General features: G+C 37.1%; 1 protein-coding gene across 6 annotated transcripts in view; it reads left to right on the forward strand.

Moving 5' to 3' along the window:
* The window catches only part of TENM2 (teneurin transmembrane protein 2), a 1,282,302-nt gene that overhangs the window by 94,412 nt on the left and 1,165,519 nt on the right, over window positions 1–22,371 (forward strand). The gene's annotated exons all lie outside the window — the stretch shown is intronic.

A 22,371-nucleotide genomic window follows, 5' to 3' on the forward strand; every position in this document is an offset into this window, starting at 1 on the left:
TATCTTCACATAGAAATAAACTGTGCTGGTTGTGATTAGCTAGGCTACATAGCATCACATTCTAGAGTGCAAAGGCCTTTTGGATGGAAAAACTTGGCCCTCTTGATCTGTTAAATGTTGTTAATCTATACAGGCCATAAGACAGAAAGCAAAGAGAAAATCATTAAGCTTTTCTCATGTTCCCGGTTAAATTGTTTCTGCTTTTATGGTCCCTGAACTGGTGTTCTCCATATATTTCGACGTCATCTGGCCCCCTATATCAAATGTTTCTCTCAGGTTCTTTCTTAAGACACCTACAACCATTTCCCCCTGGTCCTTTGCTGTTTAGATATTGCTTTTATCTTTTTACAGATCAAATTCTGCCAAGATGGCTCATTTTGGGGTGGAACAACTAAAGGGTTCTATAAGGACCATTCATGCACTATGCAATTTTAATTTGAAGTCGGGACATCTGACGTAGCTAGAACATCAGCTACAGCATATTTTTAGTAAGTTGAATATGTATAGGACTTTATGGTTAAGGATAAGGTGTAAGAGGAGATATTAAAAACTCATAAGCAATTAGACAAACCGGTGGAAAATAGACCTGGATTAAATCCTTTTTCTTCTTTTTTTTTATTCTTGATTTCTAGCAGAAGTTTTTCTGCAAAAGTGAGACATTAGTGAAGACTATGTCTTAGGTGGCCGAGGAAGTAGAAACGGTGTTAAGGACAAGGTGAAGACATGAACACTGTCATGATGGAGGTGTTCATAATACAATAATCAGCCTGGTTGAAACAGTCACTTTAGAAAGTACAGAAGGTGCAGATTATATAATTCCTGAATGGGAATCTCATGAGGCTGTGGTGACAATTAAATGAGATGATGCCACAAAGTACCTAGTCCAGTATTTAGACAAATAGTTAGGGATAAAGGAACGTTGACAGCAGTTCCAGCTCCATTTTGATGGCGAAGAAGTTGACGTCCAAGCAACATGTTTTAAATCTACCTGTCTACCTGTCCACATTCTTCTTCCTGGCTCCATATGTTTTCATGGGTGCGCGGCCTGAACAGGGAGAATCTTCCATTAGAGTGGTAGCGGTTCTGTTAGGATTGTATCGTGCTTTCCTTCTGATACAGGCATTCAATTTAATAAGCAGTGCTCAGCACACCTTACCCTTCTCTGAAGTATAATTGTTCCCAGTGTCTTGGAGGCCAGCTTCAAATTGGCTGTGCAACCCTGCCTTGGTTAGAAGGCGAGGTGAATAGTTCACAGACCAGGTGCCATTCTTTCCTGGAAGCATCCCCTGGTGCCACTTGCTGTCGTAGAAGCTTGGGTCTGTTTTTGCTATTGTTCTTAAGGAACTCTAACCGAGTGGTTAGGAAATCCATTATAAATGCAGAGTTGTCAATTTTGGAAGAAATAGGAAGGCGTATGGTGAAACAGACCCAAGACTCTGGCATATCCTATGCTAACCCATCTGTCCTCTCCCAGCAAGTAACAGACCAGAAAACTGCAGAGTTAGAGAGAGAGAGAGAGTTTCATGGGGGAGAACCTGGTAGAATGGAGCCTGCCATGGAGAATGAAGCCTTTGTTGAGGCTTCCTAGAGGGTTTCCCCGTTATACCCAACAACCATCCCCTATCTTCCTCTTGGTCGTTCATCATCCTAACCTCATCATCTAATTTAATCTTCTAACTCAGTTTTCTGGTAAAATGTGACAAGATGGTTTTTTGGTGCAAGGTGATTGGGAAAGTAGGTAGAGGATGGTAAGGAATGGCATGGGGATGTGGGAAGAAAAAGGAAGGGCTACATGGTGCTGGGAACTTCCTTGAGAATAAAAGCAAATCTTAGAATCTCAAGTTTAGAGGATGAAAGCTTGAACAACTTGCTGAAGTTCTCAGGTGTTTTACAGTGACCTGGCTGACAAGCTGGCCTGCACATTCATTCAATTCTTTCATAACGTGTTGCCGTCGTGTGATAGGGCAGTATTTTCATAATTCACTACTGCAACCAAAAATGTTTCGAATTATGGCTAAATAACAAGCCAGTCATTGATGCAGGGCCGGGCTTGCAGAAAACTACTATGAACTTTTAGAAGAACTTCTTCTTGCTAACTGCCTGGCATTACATTTCATTGAACCTGTTTTCCAGAAATACCCACCTACTTGCAAAAGGGCCCTGCAAGGCTTCTGCCCTCTGCTGCTCATTTAGAGTGTCATTCTGAGCTCTAGTAGAATAAATGAGAATAGCTTTGCCAGGCAATAAGGGGCTTTATAAACATAAGTCAGTCTTTTCCCAGGTTTTCAGTTCCCAGACCAGCCCTGGCTCTTTCCTTTTCATGTAAGCTTATGCCCGAAGTTTTAAATGCCATTCTCTTTCCTCTTTAAGAGGCAGTATCCTAAGGTATACAGCTTTTCTGGCCAGGGATCTACCTTAAACATAACATACAAAAAAATCAACCTTTTGCTTAATGAAGTTGTGTATAGAGTGGTTTTTATTCCATGTTGGATTCAGAGAAAACACTGGGTATAAATGTAGATTCTTATAGTTCTAGGGCAGCCATACCTACTTTCAACCAGACTAGGATGAAATGCAGGAAGTGCTTCTTTCATCATCACTAAAAATATGATTTTTGTCTGTTTCTCACTGTTTAAAATATGAAGATAAAAGAGAAAGACAGTAAAAAAATCATAGGAAAAAATCCTAATATTTTTAAAGATTGCCTTTGATAAGAGCTAAACAAAGCACATATTTTTCAATATTATTAAAATGAAACCATACTTTAGGGAGAAGTTTGAAGAAAATCAAGAGCCCTACATAGGGAATATGTTTTAGGCAATGCATCCTGCTGTGGCGTGATGTGTGGATTTAACTCCCTATCAGTAGAATACAAGCTGACATTTTCACTTTTCTTCCCGTTTAAATGGTTCATAATAGTCGCTATATACTAAATATACAAGTGACCAAGTCTCTTTTAAGAAATAAGATTAACGCATTTTTCTCTAATATAAAATCCATTTCCATATAAATACTTAAATTATTAGCACCCCGCCTGTTGAAAGTATTACACTGAGCTCTTTCTTCCTTTTCATTTTCTGTCGGCATAGAAACACCCTTTAGTACTCAAAAGCTAACCTTTAAGATGAGTGCATTTTGAGCTGTTCTTTTTTTTTTTTTTTTTTTTGACAGAGTCTCACCCTCTGTTGCCCAGGCTGGAGTGCAGTGGTGCGACCTTGGCTCACTGCAACCTTCATTTCCCAGGTTCAAGTGATTCTCCTGCCTCAGCCTCCCAAGGCATGCACCACCATAGCCAGCCAATTTTTGTACTTTTAGTAAAGACAGAGTTTCACTCTGTTGGCCAGGCTGGTCTCGAACTCCTGACCTCCAGTGATCCACCCTCCTTGGCCTCCCAAAGTGCTGGGATTACAACCATGAGCCACTGTGCCTGGCCTGAACTTTTTTTTAAACTACACTATATGCAAGTCATGCAATACTACATATTTCGCAAAATATTTTGTTGGAAATGTAAAGAATAAAATAGAACTTAGTGTAACTAGAACTAATATAGGATGCCTGTGGTGTTTAAACGTAACAATTATCATGGGAAAATGGAGAAAGGAACAGCTATTAAATATATGTCATATACCATTTTTAAACTTTTTTTTCTTTTTAGCATAAATTATGTTATTTAACCATCAAAAGTAAAGTCTTCTTTAATCCTGAAAACTGAGGTCCCAATAGGTTACATATCTTGCTCAAGTTTGTACAACTAGGAGGGAGGAAAAACATATTTTGTCATTCAGTCTGTTACTCCAGATCCTAATCCACTGTTTGCACTTTTTGGACAAGAAAATAATGAGATTATTCTAGAAAAAGACATACATTATCATAAAGAATATGATCGGATAAGCCATGATTTAGTAAATTAATTATGTATTTTTAAATCATGCCTTATTTGTTTAAATTCACATTGTCACTTATGCTGAAGTGAGAATAGTGTGCTCATTTATGTTTGTCAACTACCATTGGGTTGTGGATTTCGGTTTACAAACCTTTTAGTGTATGAATCAATAAGGTATTTGTAACATGAACTAAGAAAAGTAATTATAAAACATTACTGAAAATTTTAGGTAGCTCATTTGGAAAACTGAGAGGGAATCTCTTTGAATGGCTCACTTTACTAGTATAAAACAGTTATAAAAAAGGCAAAGTAGTCCAGAGGTGTTTGTTGTATCATTGGAACTATGCAAACCAGGAGAAGCAAATAGAACAGACTTTGGGCAAAATCAAGCATTTTAACTAGGTGTTGAGAAAATATAAGAAAAATAAATTATAAATCTGTTTTGACTAGAACACTAAAAGATAAATATATTATTAGATGTTAATTTAATAGAAATTGAATATATATAACATAAACTATAAGTAAGTCAAAGGATTATAGTTAAGGTCGAGTGGGTATGTTTGTGTGTGTACATGCATACCATACTCAGGTCAATAGAACATGGGTTACAAAAGTGGGAATGTTGGGCCGGGTGCAGTGGCTCATGCCTGTAATCCCAGCACTTTGGGAGGCTAAGACGGGTGGATCTCCTGAGGTTGGGAGTTCGAGACCAGCCTGACCAACATGGAGAAACCCTGTCTCTACTAAAAATACAAAATTAGCCAGGTGTGGTGGCACATGCCTGTAATCCCAGCTATTTGGGAGGCTGAAGGAGGAGAATCTCTTGAACCCGGGAAGTGGAGGTTGCAGTGAGCAGAGATCTCGCCATTGCACTCTAGCCTGGCCAACAAGAGCAAAACTCTGTCTCAAAAAACAACAACAACAACAACAACAACAACAAAAGGCATGTTAATACGGAGTATGGGTATAATATTACAATCATATAGAGAAAGTAAATAAATACCGTTAATTCTTGCTATTCCCAACAGTCATGTTCCTTAAAGTCTCTGTGAACACAAAATTAGCGAATACAGAACTATTGCTCCTCTGGGAAATAGAGTTAGGAAATGGCAAGCCTCTGGTCACAACATTTTCATCAACAAACCAACAGATCAATATATAACCTTGCTTTTTGTGTGCTTCTGTTTAAAGACATCTTATTGAATATAAACTATTGATTTCTTAACATCGCAGTCATGGTCAATACACTACAACTCTTGCCTGAGAAAAGCTTCTCCAGCACAGCCTTTTTGTGCTTAGGATCTCTAGACAGCACTGCAGTACCGTGCTTGGGGGCCATGTTAGACAGTGATATCACAAACGCACAATATATGAAAAACGTGGGACTCCCTAGAGAGGGAAAAAGACACTTGTTTGCAGTGTGAGAGCTGAAACAACAAGGCAGAGGGTCACCTTGTTACACCTCAGCTGGAGCATGCATGCTGGATTATTCAAATATTTTGGCCCTCTGCACATGTCCATGAATAACCAAGAAAGTGCTATTAGTGTTCATTTTGGGGTTTCAAATAAATTTTAGTCCATGGGCAAATTCACAAATATGGAATCCACAAATACAATGCCTCTCTGTCTTTGTCTTTGTCTCTCTGTCTCCCTCTCTCTCTCTCTCTCTCTACGTATATACATATATATATATACACACACACACACATTTTATATATATATATTATATATAATATATATAATATATATTATATATTAATATATATTATATATAATATAATATACATAATATATTATATAAATTATATATAATATATTATACATAATATATTATATATAATATAAATTATATATAATATAATATTATATATAATATATTATATATAAATATATATTATATATAATATTATATTATATATATATATATATATTTGGGACAAAGTTTTGCTCTTGTTGCCCAGGCTGGAGTGCAATGGCGTGATCTCGGCTCACTGCAACCTCCGCCTCCCAGGTTCAAGTGATTCTCCTGTCTCAGCCTCCTGAGTAGCTGGGATTGTGGGCATGGGCCACCATGCCTGGCAAATTTTGTATTTTTAGTAGAGACAGGGTTTCTTCATATTGGTCAGGGTGGTCTTGAACTCCCGACCTCAGGCGATCCACCCACCTTGGCTTCCCAAAGTGCTGGGATTACAGACATGAGCCACCACACCCGGCCTAATATATATTATATTACTATATTTTATATACATACATAATAATATTAAGACAGTTCACATCGGTATGTGAAATGCCTTAACATAATTTTTGAAGTGCATTTATAAAGTTTATCTTTGAACTTCTTGCTAAACAAACCCAAATTGAAATGTGTTCCTTTGATATATCTATGTTGCCTAAATTGAAAAGAAAGTGCCATAGCTACTTCGAGGAAACAAAGATTTCTCTAATGCTTAGGTCTGATAGAAATTTTTCACCTGAGCCTTCACATCAAAAGGTGTTGTAATACAACCAGTATCATCTGTAAACTAAATCCAGCAGTGGGCCTTCTACAACCATGTCTTAAAGTATGTTCCTGATGACAGTATAACGAACATAGTTATATGTGGATTAAACTGAAGTTCAGACAGACAGCTTTTCATTTGTCCTACATGATCCAAGGTTAAAACTTGAAATAAGTAAATGTTGCGTATCTTCCTGGTTACCTTCCACAAATGCAGTATCTTTCATTTGTAAATAATTTTTATAAGTTGAGTAGAGGATAATTGGGATGGGTGTCTAAAATATTGGTCTTCTCTTTAGATGATTAAGTAACATGTTTTTAATAATTCATGAATGATAAGATATCGGTATTGGTCTTCTAGGCAAATTATCAGAGATGTTTTTTCTATTATCCTTTGTGTTGGTGACAGTGTAGTATGGAGAATTACTGAGCACTCTCTATGGGAACAAGAAGTTCTGAGGACCTAAAAAAGCTTACAACTTTTGAACCTGTTATTATACATTTAACATTTTTTGCTAAGAGAAGAATCAACACGGATAGAAAGATATATTTAAAAGATGTTCCTGAATGAATGATTTGAAATAGGAACAATTTCTTCCACTCCTTCACCTTGGCACTGTGTGGTTGCCATTTGTGCACACTTACCCCACCTCTGTGTGGTCTTGCTTCTCACAGCTGCTCCTGTGATTCTCGTGGGAAGCCTTTCCTCGGGATGCTAAAATAAATAAACAAATGAATGCATAAATAAGTAAATAAATATATAAAATAAAATAGAAGCAATTTGAAAACAACCTAGAATTCTACAAATAAGGGCTTGATTAAATAATGACATCCAAATGTCAAAGTGCTATATATTCCTGAAAAATGTATCTTCTCAAAGAATATGTGAGAATATAAAAATACCTTTCCATATTGTTTTTAAAAGAATGTGTAGCCCGATGTCAGTATAGTTATATTAAAAATGTACCAAAAGAACACTTTTTATAAAAGGGCCAAAAGGACATACCAGAAAATGTTAATAGTGGTTATTTCTGGGAAGAGAGGTAATGGAGCATTTGTATTTTCCTATGCTATTTTTTTAGTATATTTTTCTGACTTTCTACCATAATTTTATGTTACTGATCACATATTAGCATATGACACATTCTAATCAAATTGAGAAGTTTATCTTGGATGTTAAGCCATTCTACCCCTACCAACAATGTAGATATATTATTTTTATGAGAAAAAATTAATATCTTCAAGCAGAAGATGGTGCTATTTATATCAAGTATTATGGACAGCCAACATAAAGGGGAAAACATATCTTTAGAAAACAAAAGACGTGATATTTTTTCACTTTCACTTGGTATTTATGATCATAAATACCAATTTTATGATTATAGATCAAGGTATTTATGATCCAAGGTATTGCTTCCTGGGTATTGCTGACATAACCTTTCTCATTTCATACCATTATTAACTTAAAAATTAATCTACTGAGTGTTCTTTGTGTGCCTTTTAGGAGAATATAGTGAGTTAAATAATATAAATGGTTTTTAAAAATTTCTAAGCCTTTTTTTGCTTTTTAAAAGTTTCAATTACATTGGAAGAACTAGTTGGTTCTTTAAAAAATAAATAATATGAAATTCAGAGGAAATAGTTATTGTAGTTATTATTGCAGGCAGAAAGCAAAGGAGAAAGCATCTGAAAGAAAGAATGAATGGTGCAGAATGAGCTGTAAATAGGGATTTGCTAAGCACACTGCAGAATAATAAGGCCTGCTTATTGAGGGCCTATTACATGCCAGCTACTGAGTTAGACATTCACTGCAGCCACTTCAAAACATTGACCAGGATGTTATACAGGAATTGATATGATCTCACTTCAGAGATGATATTAGACAGCCTCCCAACCTTACACGGCTAGTAAATGGCAGCAGAAAGATTCAAAGACCACTCTTCTGTTCTTTTTCCTACTTACTGAGTCCTCATCCCAGGCACAGAATGTTTATTTCTTGCCTCTTGTCATTTCAGTTTCTTCTGCAAAATTGTGTTAAAGTGACTTGCCCAGGGTTGCAAAATAAACGGTCAAGCTGGGAACAAGGTCTGTTTGACTTAGAACCTGGGTTTAATCTGTGACTGCTCTTAAACTCGGCAGCTCTATGAGTGTAAAAGTGCTTTCCTCATAGTGTGTTAGGAGAATCAATTAGTATTAATGTGTGAAAGTGCTTATAACAAGGCTGGGCATAAAGTGAGCATTCTATTATCATGTTTTGTTCTTCTTCTTATTACTACTATTATTACTACAGCATTATTACCAGAAGAGCAAAATGCATATCAGTAGTGGTATGAGAGGACATTTAAATGATTAACAGAATAGGGAGATTTTTTTATTTTGTATTTCATTTTATTTATTTATTTATTTATTTTGAGATGGAGTCTCACTCTGTCGCTCAGGTTGGAGTGCAGTGGTGTGATCCCGATTATTGCAACCTCCACCTCCCGGATTCAAGCAATTCTCCTGCCTCGGCCTCCCAAGTAGCTGGGCATACAGGCGCTTGCCACCAGGCTCAGCTAATTTTTTTTTGCATTTTTAGTAGAAACGGGGTTTCACCATGTGAGCCAGGCTGGTCTCAAACTCCTGACCTCAGGTGATCTGCCCGCCTTGGCCTCCCAAATTGCTGGGATCAGGCATGAGCCACCGCACACAGCTGAAGTGAGATATGCTGTTTTCAAATTTCTTTTGACACAGTCATTACTTCAAGAAGAGTATCTTAGTTTGCAACTACTATGACTCTAATAACTCTCTTAAACTTGCTAATACCTCTATTTTAGGAAAAAAGTAGTAGGTTCACATACAGAACTTTTAATAGCCAATAGTTTCTAGTTTGAAATTAGGAGCTTTTTAAAAATTAATTTATTTTTACAATTACTTTCTATTTACAGTAAATAATACTGTTTTTAAAATGTTTTAAGTCTTTTATAATTGACTTTTAAAATAATGTTTTAAAAAATAATTTAAAAAAATGTATCAAGGTCAACACAAATAATAAGGAATAATGCCAGTATTATTAATTGTTGGTGGCCATTGGGAAGGCAATGCTTGAAAGACGGTTGGGAAATATTGCAGTATATGAAATTGGCAAAAAAAAAAAAAAAAAAAGCAAACTCTAGGGAGCAACCACTGTGACCCAAAAGAAAGATTTACATAAATAATTTGTGGGAGATAAGGTTGGTAAAACTCTCTTTTTTTCTTCTTTCACTAGAAAGCAGTGCAAATGTGTGAGACTCAAGCAGCACTGGTCCGTTGATGCTTCTTGGGGAAAACTCTCCCCTGAACCACAGCACTCAGACGAGGGTTATGTGTGGCCACTTCTTCTGTGATTTAAATTCAAGGAGGAAATCTTTTTGGACTAGCCAATTTTATTCAGGTTTCTCATCTTATGAATCTGTGCTCTGGGAAGACAACCACCGTATCTGGCTTCCTTATTACTAAATCTCCACTGCTTCACCAACTGCTTGGGACATAATAGGTGATCAATAAATAGTTTTTCTGGATGAATGAGTAAATTCTGTCCACAAAGGGTCCTTCACTGAGCTTGTTTTAGATTTATGTGATTACATCTAAGAACTTGGATGGGGCTGACATAGGAAAAGGGAATTAATTCCAAATTTAATAGATGTATGACCTTAAATGAGGCCAGCAGTGTCATTGCAGAAGTGCTTGGGAGACCTGCCACTGTCAAGTGAAATGCCGGTAGCACAAACTGAGATATTAAATTGATTCAAGAGGTCCAATGCGCACATGGATATCACTCCTGGGAAGACCATTAGGGGCTTCAGGAGAGGAAATGTTACTGCCCACCAAGTTTCCTTGAAGGAACAAATCAGTTTGACTCATCAGCAGTCTTTATGGATTGCCAGCTGTGGGCCATTCCAGAGCAAAAAGATTATGCCTCTGCATAGTGACACTGCTATTTTAACAGGACACGGAGCAGGATGATTCATGAGACAAATAATTCTGTTCTAGACTGTGTGTGTGCATGCATGTGTGTTCAAAGTTAAGGATGTCAAGGTAAATATTTCAGAAAAGTTACCTGAGGGTGCTACTCTAGCCCCCTAGAGCCTCCTTGTTATATAAATCATGTACTGAAGGTCATCAATTTAGATTTGAATGTGTGAAATTAGCCATTTATAAGATAGTTCTGCTGTTGGTGTGTTTCCTAATTCGGGTATAAGAAATGGTAGTGACTTTTTTTTTGTTGTTATAGATAGTTTGTAACCAGAGATGCCACATCACACTTTCACAAGTTCCTTGAACAGTGATAAGATGAATTTATCAAACGAAACCTCTCTGCCTTTGCTGAAAAATATTTTGAATGTGTATTTGTGTATCCAAGATTTTGGCTCTGAAGACCTATAAGCTCAGTGTTTTGGGATTGCTTTGAAAAGCCATTTTAGTTATATATATATATGTACAGATCAGATTGAGAATTTCCCCAAAATGTAGATATATTTTAGACTAAATGTTGAAATTCAGTAACAGCAACAACACCAGCAACCATAACAACAATAACAATACATTCTGGAACTTAATAATAGCAAGCACACGGAGACCACGTGATATCGTGGACCAACTCCGTTAAGGATTAAACATACATTATCTCATTTAATTCCCACAACACTCCATGGTACACTATGTCATCACTTTGGCACTCCCTTAAACTTCTGTTACTCAGCCAGCCTCACCTGACTTTTTTCTCAGCTTCTATCTCCTGCATAAGCAGAATGCAACAGTGAAATAGCAATATTTTCCGGCACAACTCAGGGTGGCATGATGTTTATTATAAAGCAGGAAGATCTAAATTTGTTTAGTCCATTGGCGTTATGTCAGTATCAAAGCCCTAATTGATATAATGCATGACAGCTTTCTGAATAAGTGACACCCACGCAATGAATGTCTTGACCAGATACTCCAGGGAAAAAAATACTACGATACATACATTTTTGTTAAATAAGGCTGTTATTCATGTTACCTATGATGCCTTTAACATTAGGGCCCTAGTACATAATTTGCCCAATTCAAATGATAGAATTATTTATTATCAAATTTGCAATTCCAGATCTCCAAATTACTCTTTTGCATCCTTGAAGGCTACCTGAAGTAATAAAGAAATTCCTCTGCCTTTGAGTGACTCCAAGAGACAATGTAAAGGCAAGACACAGCAGCTTCATGAAAGCTCAACATAAATTTGAATATGCTCTGAAGAGGGGGCAGTTGTCACCATGGTGATTTTATTCTTTCCTAGATTGAGCTCAAAATGAAAGGGGAGGAGTTTTTAAAGCAAAGATGCTGAAATAGGTGAATCAAAAATCTGGATAAAATTTCCAATTGTTATTCAAAGTACAGTCCTTCGTTTGATGTTTGGAGCCTATATTTGGGATCAGATACTCAAGATAATGATTGTTAGGTAGCCTGAGAGAGTGTACTTCTATTGTTAGAATATTGTTAGGTAATTGGAAAGCTATCTAATTATTATTAATATTCTGCTAAAAATGATTACACTGGCCTTTCCTCCACTAACATTACTGACTGTTTACTATTCACTAGGCAATATGTAACATTCTTTGCATGCATTATTTTATTTAATACTTTTAAAAATCTATGAGATAGATGTTACGGCTATTCCCATTTTAAAGATGAAGAAACTAAGGTTTATGCATTCATAGCAAGCATTTTTATAAGGATACATCACTGCAAAAGAAGTCTGATTCAAAAGCTCCTGTCTTTATGAAGTTGTGTTTTACTGGTTTGTCTAGATCACACAGCTCCTAAGTGGCAGATATAGGATGCAAACCCAGGCTGAAATTATTGAACTCTATAATAAATAATGTTCAATGCCTATGTCAATAATCTGTGATTTTAGAAGCCTTATTTAAGATTGGACATGCCTACAGGTCAAAGTTTTAAGCAGTACAGGTAGGAAGGCTCCTGATGTGAGCCTGGAGTGCTCACGGCGATCACTACTCTTGTATTGATCACTATGAGAATTTCAGGAATATGCTACCAAGGATACAACTTCTTTCCAATCACATGTTACCTAGGAGAAGTCTCACTAGACCTCTGACAATTCCTGTCACCCACAACTGAAGGATGATTCTATTCCAGTTGGGAAGGGCCTTCTCATAAACTGAGAATATGAAGCAGAGATTTATCAAAACCAACCCTGGCTGCCGTTACAGTGACAGATGTCACAGCTAGACCGCCCTCAAACAATCCTGGAATGACTCTTCAGGATTCTGCACATGCCAACAGCCATTTTCAAACACCACAATTTTTTGCTTATGTTCTCCCTCTCATTTTCTATGTGACCTTCATCAGCAAGTCCTTTCCATGGCACCTCTGGTTTCTGACTTTCAAAATTGGAAAGAACAATTTTTGCCTCTTAGAGAAGTCGCTGGGATTCTGGGACATGCGTATCTTGGTGAAAGTTAAGCAGCATTTGGGAATCTTGACCCTCTTCCTCATGGCCCCGAGGTCCTAGTGTTTTTCAATTCTGAAACAGAGGTCAAAACCACCTTTCTTTGTATCTTCGTAAATACTCAGGAGAATGCCTAGCCAATAGCTCCATTTCCCCTGAGGAAATGCATAGGAGCCAGCTGCTAAGCGCTGGAGTTTTCATGCACCTGTTTGTTTATTTTTTTAAACGTAATTGGGAATATGCCTGGAAGCATGAGTCTATTTCTCCAGTGCACTCTAAGCAGATTTAGGCATACAGAAGACAATCACAGCCTTGTATTGTGCATCTATTGCATCTGTAGTTCTCCAGTTGGTGTTCTGCAAAGATAAAACGATCAGAAAGTGCCCGGAATGCAAATTTTAAATGGGGAGATGAGACACTAAAAAATAACCAGGAACATTAATTAAAAAACCAACATAGTAATCATAATCCCTTATAAGGGACTATAAAGCTTTTTATCAGTGTTTTTCAATGTTGGCTGTGTTTTAATATCATCTAGGAAACTCTAACACACACACACACACACACACACACACACACACACACACACACACACACACACACAGTGCCTGGGCTCTACCTTCAATGATTGTGATTTAATTGATCTGGGGTGGGGCCCATATATCCATATTTTACAAAAGCTATTCAAGATGATATGGTGCAGACCTAGGAGCCACCTCAATGCCTACATTTCGCCCTCCTTTCTGTGCACCTGCCCCCATGCCCAGATGCTGTGGTCAACTGCAGTGCCTTGCGTTCGAACATACAAACCTCATGCCTCCTTTAGAGTCTTTGTTCTATTTTGTCCCTCCTATAAAAATGTTCTTTACATAGATCTTTGCATGGCCTTTCCTTCTGTGCCATTTAGTGCTCAACGCACGTCACCTGTTTGCAATCTACATGAGCAGAACTTTCTAGAGTTGTACAGTTCACAAGACGCGTGGCCATAAACTGTAGCTCTGCCTTCCCTGACACTTGGCAGTCTTTCTGGTTACTCTTAAATCAACTTGTTCTATTATTTCCTCTCCAAGTTTTGAACTGAAACCAATTTGTTTATCAGATTTTTTTTAACCTCCTACAATTAAAATTCAGGGGCCAAGAGAGCAGGAACTTCCTCTGACTTGTTCAGTGCTATATTTCTAACACACAGAATAGTACCTTGCATACAATAGGTGCTCAGTTAATATTTGTTAAATGAACGTTCTGTGCGTGATTCACAGAGCTTAGAATCTCTGACCTAATGCAGTAATATACAGTAGTGGGAGTTCATGAGGATATCTTAATAGCAGAGACACGATTCTGAGTAGATTTCAAATAAAGAGAGCAGCATATTGGGAGAGTGTTTTTTATAGGTGGAGCAATATCTCTTTTTTTTTTTTTTTTTTTAAACAGAGTCTTGCTCTGTTGCCCAGGCTGGAGTGCAGTGGCACAATTTTGGCTCGCTGCAACCTCTGCCTCGTGGGTTCCAGCAATTCTCCTGCCTCAGCCTTCCAAGCAGCTGGGACTACAGGCGTGCGCTACCATGCCTGGCTAATTTTTGTATTTTTAGTAGAGACAAGGTTTCACCATATTGGCCAAGCTGGTCTCAAACTCTTGACTTCTTGATCCACCTGCCTCGGCCTCCCAAAGTGCTGGGATGACAGGCGTGAACCCCTGCACCCAGCCATGGAGCAATATCTCTTAAGAGCTGGAGCAAGTCATGCTCAGAGTGGAACAAGCTAGTTAGCTTGGCTGGGATGACCAAGCTGTAATTATTAAAATTAATTCAATCTCATTAGATAATAAAGTCATCCAAAGTGAAAATAGTCCTGTATTTGGAAATAAACCACAATTGGGTCTAAAGCAAATGTCCCTAAGTAATATGATGATACCTGACATGGAGAACATACAATGTCTCCAATTCTCACTTAAAGTTAGAAAGTGTTCGGGCGCGGTGACTCATGCCTGTAATCCCAGCTCTGTGGGAGGCTGAGGATGGTGGATCACCTGAGGTCAGGAGTTCGAGACTAGTCTGGCCAACATGGTGAAACCTGCTCTCTACTAAAAGTACAAAAATTAGAGGGGCGTGGTTTTGGGCACTTGTAATCCCAGCTACTCAAGAGGCTGAGGCAGGAGAATTGCTTGAACCTGGGAGGCGGAGGTTGCAGTGAACAGAGATCGGGCCACTGCACTCCAGCCTGGGTGATAAGAGCGAGACTCCATCTTTTAAAAAAACAAAAGAAAAAAGAAAAAAAAACAGTTAGAAAGCTATTTATTTTTTAATTAATACTCACAGAAAACTGAAAAGTAGCTAATACCAATAATGATACTAACTACTGCCGTTTATTTAGTGTTTCCTTCTTTGATGGCATTGCATAATGATATTCAGTACATCATTTTAACCCTCACAGAAAACTTAAGAGGTAATTAATATTCACAGTTTACCATCGATAAAAGTGAGACTTGGAAAAGTCAAGCAGTTGACTGAAGTCCCACCTCAAGTAAGTGGCTGAAATGAGATGTGAGCCCAGAATGAGGAACTCCAACGTTTCTGCATTCATCCAAAATGCTGTACCACTTTATTTAGACACAGTTTCGTTTAGTGAGACCTGATAATCACATGCCTTCCATAATAATTGTATCTCATGAAATTAAGATTTTAATGAAACAAATGGAAAGTCTTCAAATAAAAATTTCTTGTAAACTTTTTCAGTCCAGCATTTGGAGCTAAGAATATGCTTTTGCAAATAAGAATGTTATAAATAGTGCTCAGGTTCTCAGGCCAGAGAAGCCAAAAATTGTAATTATATTTCTGAACACTTTCTTAAATAAGAAGGGGAAGTAACTTTTATTTTGCATGTTTTTTGCATGATATGGGTTATTTTTAATTACTGTGATAGCATATAACACTTAAAAATAGAGAGACAAAATAGTTTGCTACATTTTAACATGCTGTACTAATATTTAAGCAAAATAGGCAAAACAAATGCCTATTCAATTTTTGGTTTATCCTTAAATTGAATGCTGATGCTTGGTAATGGTTTAATTAAAACAGGGTGAGAAAGACATTTGGGAGATTTTGTATAGATTCCAAAAGAGATTAGGGGCTCTTTCAAAGAATTAACATGGATTGTAATTGTTTTTTATTTTATGTGATTTCATTTAAAACTGGATTTTTTTTTCTTTTTGTGCAACAGTATCATTTCTCTTAAAACATACCAAATTTAGGAGGGGGATTGTGGCAGATATTGAACAGGATGTGTATGCCAAAGATATACCAAAACACAAGTGCATTACATATATTATCAAGCATCAGGAATTAAAGACAGAGGAGAACAGATGAGCAGGAGAGATTTTAAGGAAGAAATATCACTTCGCTCAGGCCTAGTTGACAAGCAGTTCTTGGCCTGGACCACTTTACTTGTTTTTCAGAGTCTAGAGATCTGGACAAAGGGGCTGTAGATTAGATAGGAGCTCAGCGAGGAAGGGGGTATCAGTTCTAAGGACTCACCAGGCAAGGCTGATCTGCAAGGCCTGGGTGCTCCTAGCTCAGGGGAGGAGCTACTTTCTCTTCACTTATAGAGGATTGACAGAAGATAGAAAAAGCTAATTCCTGTTGAATTCAGGTACCAGTACAAAGAAGGTACCAGTTTCAGATAAACAGCCTCAATTGATATTGAGTGCACAGGTGGGCCTATTTTTCTTTTCTTTTTTTAAAATAATTTATTACTGTAAAAGAAGAATGGTAATAAACCATTCTAGTGTATTTTCTTTAAAAATTGGAGCTACTGCTGGTTTGTTTTTAAAACAAATAGTTAATTCAAAACCAACAGAATTCTTAAAAAAAAAAGATGGTAGTTGCTTATTTACTTCATTTCAAAGGTTTTTTTTTTTTTAAATTCAGTCTCCCTAGCAACAGAGACATCTGTCTCTATTCTCTTAGTCATTAAAGCCAAAGAAAGTAGCTGCTTCAAAAATAATAAAGGCAATTTCTATGAATTGGGTAACTGTTAATTGTTGCCAAGAAATCTTAGTGAGATAATGAGGCATACAGCAATTGACAAAGATCTTTTCATTGATGTATGAGCTTCCAGCTAGCCCATGGTTGTTAACTAATATATACAGCACCATCGATGAGGTATTGTGTGATTCGCTATGTAACACAAATAGAGAAGTGATCTTTACTCCTTCTAATTTCTTTCAGAAGTATGCCTTGCTGTGATTTTTTTTGATTGCTTAGTAACTAATCATACCTCGGGATTCCAGGGAATATATTTGCCCATTACATTTCGTGAAAGGAGAAAGGTTTGAAGCATTCACAAGGGAGATCAATGCAACAAATAGTAGAGTAGTTGGTGGTGGTGTTAAAACACAATATACTTCTTATTTGTGTTGTAGATTCTGTAAAGCCATTTGAGTGAAAATACTTAAAATTGCACTAGATTCTAAAATGTATATTGGCATTTGTGCTAAAACTGTTTGCAGGCCCCTTTATAATGAAACCCCAATCACCCTCTGCAATAGCTTCACTAATAAACACAAAACAGTTTTTCAATGCTTTCTGCTTTCCCAGCAGCCAAGGAAGCAAATTATATTAAGTCAGTATTTTTTATTATTGGCCCTATGTTTGGCACATGCCTGGCTGTATGTGAAACTACTGTTAAATGGGAAATAACAGAAGGAGAAACCAAGCATATAGAAGCTGGGGTTATTTTTTTGTGAATTTTTTTTTAAATAAGAAAATACAGCTCTGATAACCAGATGTGGAACAGCTTATTGCAATATTGTCCTTATAAGCCTATTTTCGTTTCCTGAGGGCTGGGGGAACTTTTACAAATGTGAAGTGTCAAAAATGCTGATTCTAATTTCAAAATTAGGATATTTACAAAATTTACATATGTATGGATAACTGTCATTGAAAATACAATGGATACTAAAGCCGTATCAATTTTAGCAGAGATTTGAACAAGAATTTTGCTTTTATTCTAGCATGTTGTGATATACTTATAGTACAGATAAGAAATAAGGGAACTAAAACATGTGTTTAACCTCACCATGGCATTTGTTTCATGTCAAATTGTAGGCATATATATAGTCTGGTACACTATACAAGTCATTAAGGCATTGCTGGTAAAGAGTTGGAGAAGAACTTAGAATAAAAATGCAAGCATAGTTAAGCAAATCCTTTTAGTTTAGGGATATTTTTATAATTTGTGCAGTATTTTTCTTTAAAAATCCTCTAAATACAGATATTTCTAGTAAATGCTTATGAATATAAATGAATAAAAGACATTATCTTTAAAAAATTACAGTTTTCATCTGCATAATTTCACACTGTTAAGGTGACAAACTGTTAATTTCCTTTCAAGATGTTTCTAATATAATGAAAGTAGAAAGAATTTTGTCTAACAACCAAGTAGAAATAGACACTGAATAGCTGTTGGTGACTTTTTATCAAAAGTTTAAAAAATGCAGTGTAAAGAAAATCTTGGCACTTGACGTGGCATTTATGACATACTCTGAGGTTCTCAAAGTTACAGTACTGGCTTTTGTTGATCACATTTTACCATATTGTCTATCGGCATGTCATTTAACAGCAGGTTCTGATGGTGGGCTTGCAATGAGTATCTGCCTCAGACAGAGGCCACATACAGGATTCATCTTTCTCTAAATGAGAGGTTGGGAAACTACAGCCTGTAGGCCAGATTTGTCCTGCCCCCTGTTTTTGTGTGGTCCACGAGCTAAGGATTGTTTTTATATTGGTATGTGGTTGAAAAAAATCTAAAGAAGAAAAATATTTAGCGACGTGAAAACTATATAAAATTAAAATGTTACTGTCCATAAATGAGGTTTTATGGAAACACAGCGCACCCGTTGCTTTAATTATGGCCCGTGACTGCTTTTAAGCAGTGATTGTAGAGACAGACTGGGCCACAAAACCTACAATATCACTTTAATTATTAATTGAAAATTAATTACAATCTGGTCCTTTCTAGGAAAGCTATCTGACACCAGCTCTAGATTTAGGTTATAGAGTCAGCATGAATTAAAAGAAAATACAGCTGATATTACAGCTTATAATAGCTAATGTGTGCAGGTAACATTTAATGAAAACCATTTTGGGCCACGGATTATGCTACATGTTTTATGTGGATCATCTCCCTCAATTTTCGCCCTGTGATGCAGGTACTCTTATTATCACCATTTAATAGATAAGGCGACAAACCTAGAGAAAAGACTTTTCCAAAGCCCCACAAATAAGTTATGGTGAAGCCAGGATTTAGAACTATGTTTGTTTGAGGGCAAAATCCATACTTTTGACAACTGCACTATAGTCACTCCTGTAATTATGAGCCCTTACAGATCAGTAAGAAGAAGGCCAAAAGTTCTCTAGAAAAATGAACAAAAGAAATAAGCAGACCTTTCCCCAGTAAGAGATACAAATATCTTCTTTCCCACAGAGCCTTTAATTCGAGGGTGAAGATGATAGGAATTACTAAACCCCTTTTGGTTTTCTGACTTGGAATCTTAGATTTGAATTTCTTTTACCCTCATACCACGGTTCATATTCCATGACTTTATCGGGGTCTCCAGAGTTTCTGAAACACAACCATCTAATCTCTGCCCTGGTGTTTCCATTGGCTAGACTTAATCATGTCAGCTAGAAAATATGGGAGAATCCTAAATTACACTAGTGGATTCTCTACGAAAGAGGATTCATTTGGGGGAGGAAAAAAAAAAAGTTGTTGTGACAAGAAAAAGAATGCTCCAGTCAGTTCTGGGGCAGAATTCTGCAGTGTTGGGAAATATCACTGCTCCCAGATTCATTTTTATGAACCAGGATTCCATGGATACAAGAGTTCATGGAGAAGTTCTGAAGATTTTAGGTCCTTTCTTCTCCTTCACATATCCATTTTCTTGGTCCTGTGTTTTGTGCCAGGTTGTCTTTGTATGAGCCAGGATTCTAATTTGTAAGCAACCTAAGCAGAAAAGGAACTTACTGGAAGAGTGTCAGGTAGCTTCTAGAATCATTAGGCAGCCAGGAAAACAAGGTTAATAAAGGAGACAAGAAGAGAAGGAAATTTGGCAACAAAAGTCATAGCCTAAGCCCTGCCATAGGTTTGGGCTAGTCGGGACAGCATATGTCACTAGTTTTAAGGTTTCCGAATGTTGTTATCTACATCAGTTTTGAACTATCTGTCCACCTTTGTGTCATGTATAAACAGTCACAGTCTTGGATGAGAATAGCCAACTGCACAAGTCTTGGACTTTGTACCTTATCTTACCAGCCAGTGTAGAAAGGAAGCTGTGTGGACTCCTTAGGCTTCCAGAACAGAAGGAAGAGGATTTGGGTAGGTAGAAAAAATGCAAGTGAGTTAATTACTATATTCTGTGAGGTTCTGGAATGAAAAGATGATTTTCATAGTCCTTGGCCTTAGGATAGACTAACCCATAGCCATCAAAAAGCTATAGTATCTCTCATCCGTGGTTCTTGAGCACACATCAAAAGATAGCTAACTGACCCAGTGGATGACGGGAAATGCCCTCTGCCATCTTTCTAGGAGTATGGAATGGCGATGTCTCAGCTAAGTTTTAACAGACAATAAGAATAAACAGGTAGCAGGGAAGATAATGAATTTCAATTAGCCATGGGCACATGCCTAGTAATTACAAAAATAAAAAATGCTGCTAATTTGATGGCATATTTAAAGTTTTAAAAATCATCCTATGTGGAGACTTTTATTTTATTTTTATATATTACAATTTTCTTGAGCTATAAATGACATATAATAAACTACACATATTTAAAATGTACAATTTGGTAAGTTTTGCACGTGTATACTCTCACGAAACCATCATCATAATAAATTCCATCACCTCAAAACTGCCTGTGCCCCCCACTGTAATCCATCCGTTCTTCCACCCCTATTCCCAGGAAACCGTTGTTCTGCTTCTTGTTACTGGGTATAAATTTGGGCTTTCTAGAATTTTATTTGAATGTAGTCATTCAATATATTTTGGGGATAATATGTGAGAAGATTCACCCATGTTGTTGTGTGAATCAATTGTTTATATCTTTTTATTTCTCTTTACAATCCTTACAGAAGAAAAAAAACAGGCAGCTAGGTCACTTCTTGATGTCTAAATCTATCGCTAATTTTTTCAATATGTTTATGTAATCCACTGAGAGTGAAACACAAAAGTCCTCTAAATTGATCATGTTGAAATGGTTTAAGTCTTGTGCTACTTCTCACTGTGGAGAAGACCCGGGTGAGTTCACTGCAGGTTGATTTTCTTATCCCTTTGAGTCAAGAGTCAAATCTAATGTACGGGCTGGGAAAGTCTTTGCAACTCTCAGATCCTGTGATTTAAAATTTGATAAGTTAGTGGATTTCTCAGGGGCAAGTGAATTTCTCTGCAAAATGAATTTTTCTTGAAATTTACTGGGGAAGGTATTTTAGATTTCAATTTAAACATATTTATAAATTCAATAAACATCGTATGGGCTTCTATTGTGTACCAGGCCCTGAGTTGGGTAGCTGAGTTACAGAAATGATGAAGACATGGTCCCTACCTTTGAGGGATTTCTAGTACAACAGTTGTGTATGGTTAGAAAAGTACATTATGTACTCTAATTCACAGAACTGTTTATAGAGCACTTATTGTATACTAGGTCCTGAGCTGGACCCTGTGGAAATGGCCACCTCCCTCCAATCACAGAGCTTACTTTTTAGTGGAAGAGACTGATAATGAGAAATTAAGCACATACATGAGGAGGATGACCGTAGATGTTATGATGGAAATGAACAGGGTGTTCAGATGGTAATTTAGAGAGGCCATTTTGTAGAAAGAATCATGACCCGCTTTGCAGAGGAGCAAGGGGGTTGGGACAAGAGTATTCCAGGAAGTGCACAGAATTGCAAGAACAAAGACTGACATGGGGCAGGGCTGGCCTGGGCAGTGGAAAATAAAGAAGGGGGATTGGGCTGGGAAGAGTGACCAAGTGAAGAGGGACTTGAGGTGACAGTGGAAATGTAGGAGGGGGCGGGCGGCAGGAAAATCCTGTAAGTCTTGGCCCAGCCATAATAGAAAGTTAGTGTTTTTTGTTTTATTATGTATACCAGGGAACCCCTGGAGTGATTGAAAGGACAGAGTATCTGAGTTTTTATTTTCTATGTTGTAATTTTATTTTTTAAATGAAGTCACATTAACATAAAAAATTAATAAATAAAACACCTACAATAAAATCCATAGATCTTAAGTGTTGAGTTTGAGTTTTGACAATTGTATGTACCTAGGAAACCACTACTCAAAACAAGATACAGAGCATTTCAACTCAAAGAAAGCCTTTCTTTTTTTTTTTTTTTTTTTTTGAGACAAAGTTTCGCTCTTGTTGTCCAGACTGGAGTGCAATGGCGTGATCTCAGCTCACTGCAACCTCCGCCTCCTGGGTTCAAGTGATTCTCCTGCCTCAGCCTGCCAAGTAGCTAGGATTACAGGCACCCGCCA

This window comes from Gorilla gorilla, chromosome 4, assembly GCF_029281585.2.
Source record: "Gorilla gorilla gorilla isolate KB3781 chromosome 4, NHGRI_mGorGor1-v2.1_pri, whole genome shotgun sequence".
Classification (NCBI taxonomy): Eukaryota; Metazoa; Chordata; class Mammalia; order Primates; family Hominidae; genus Gorilla; species Gorilla gorilla.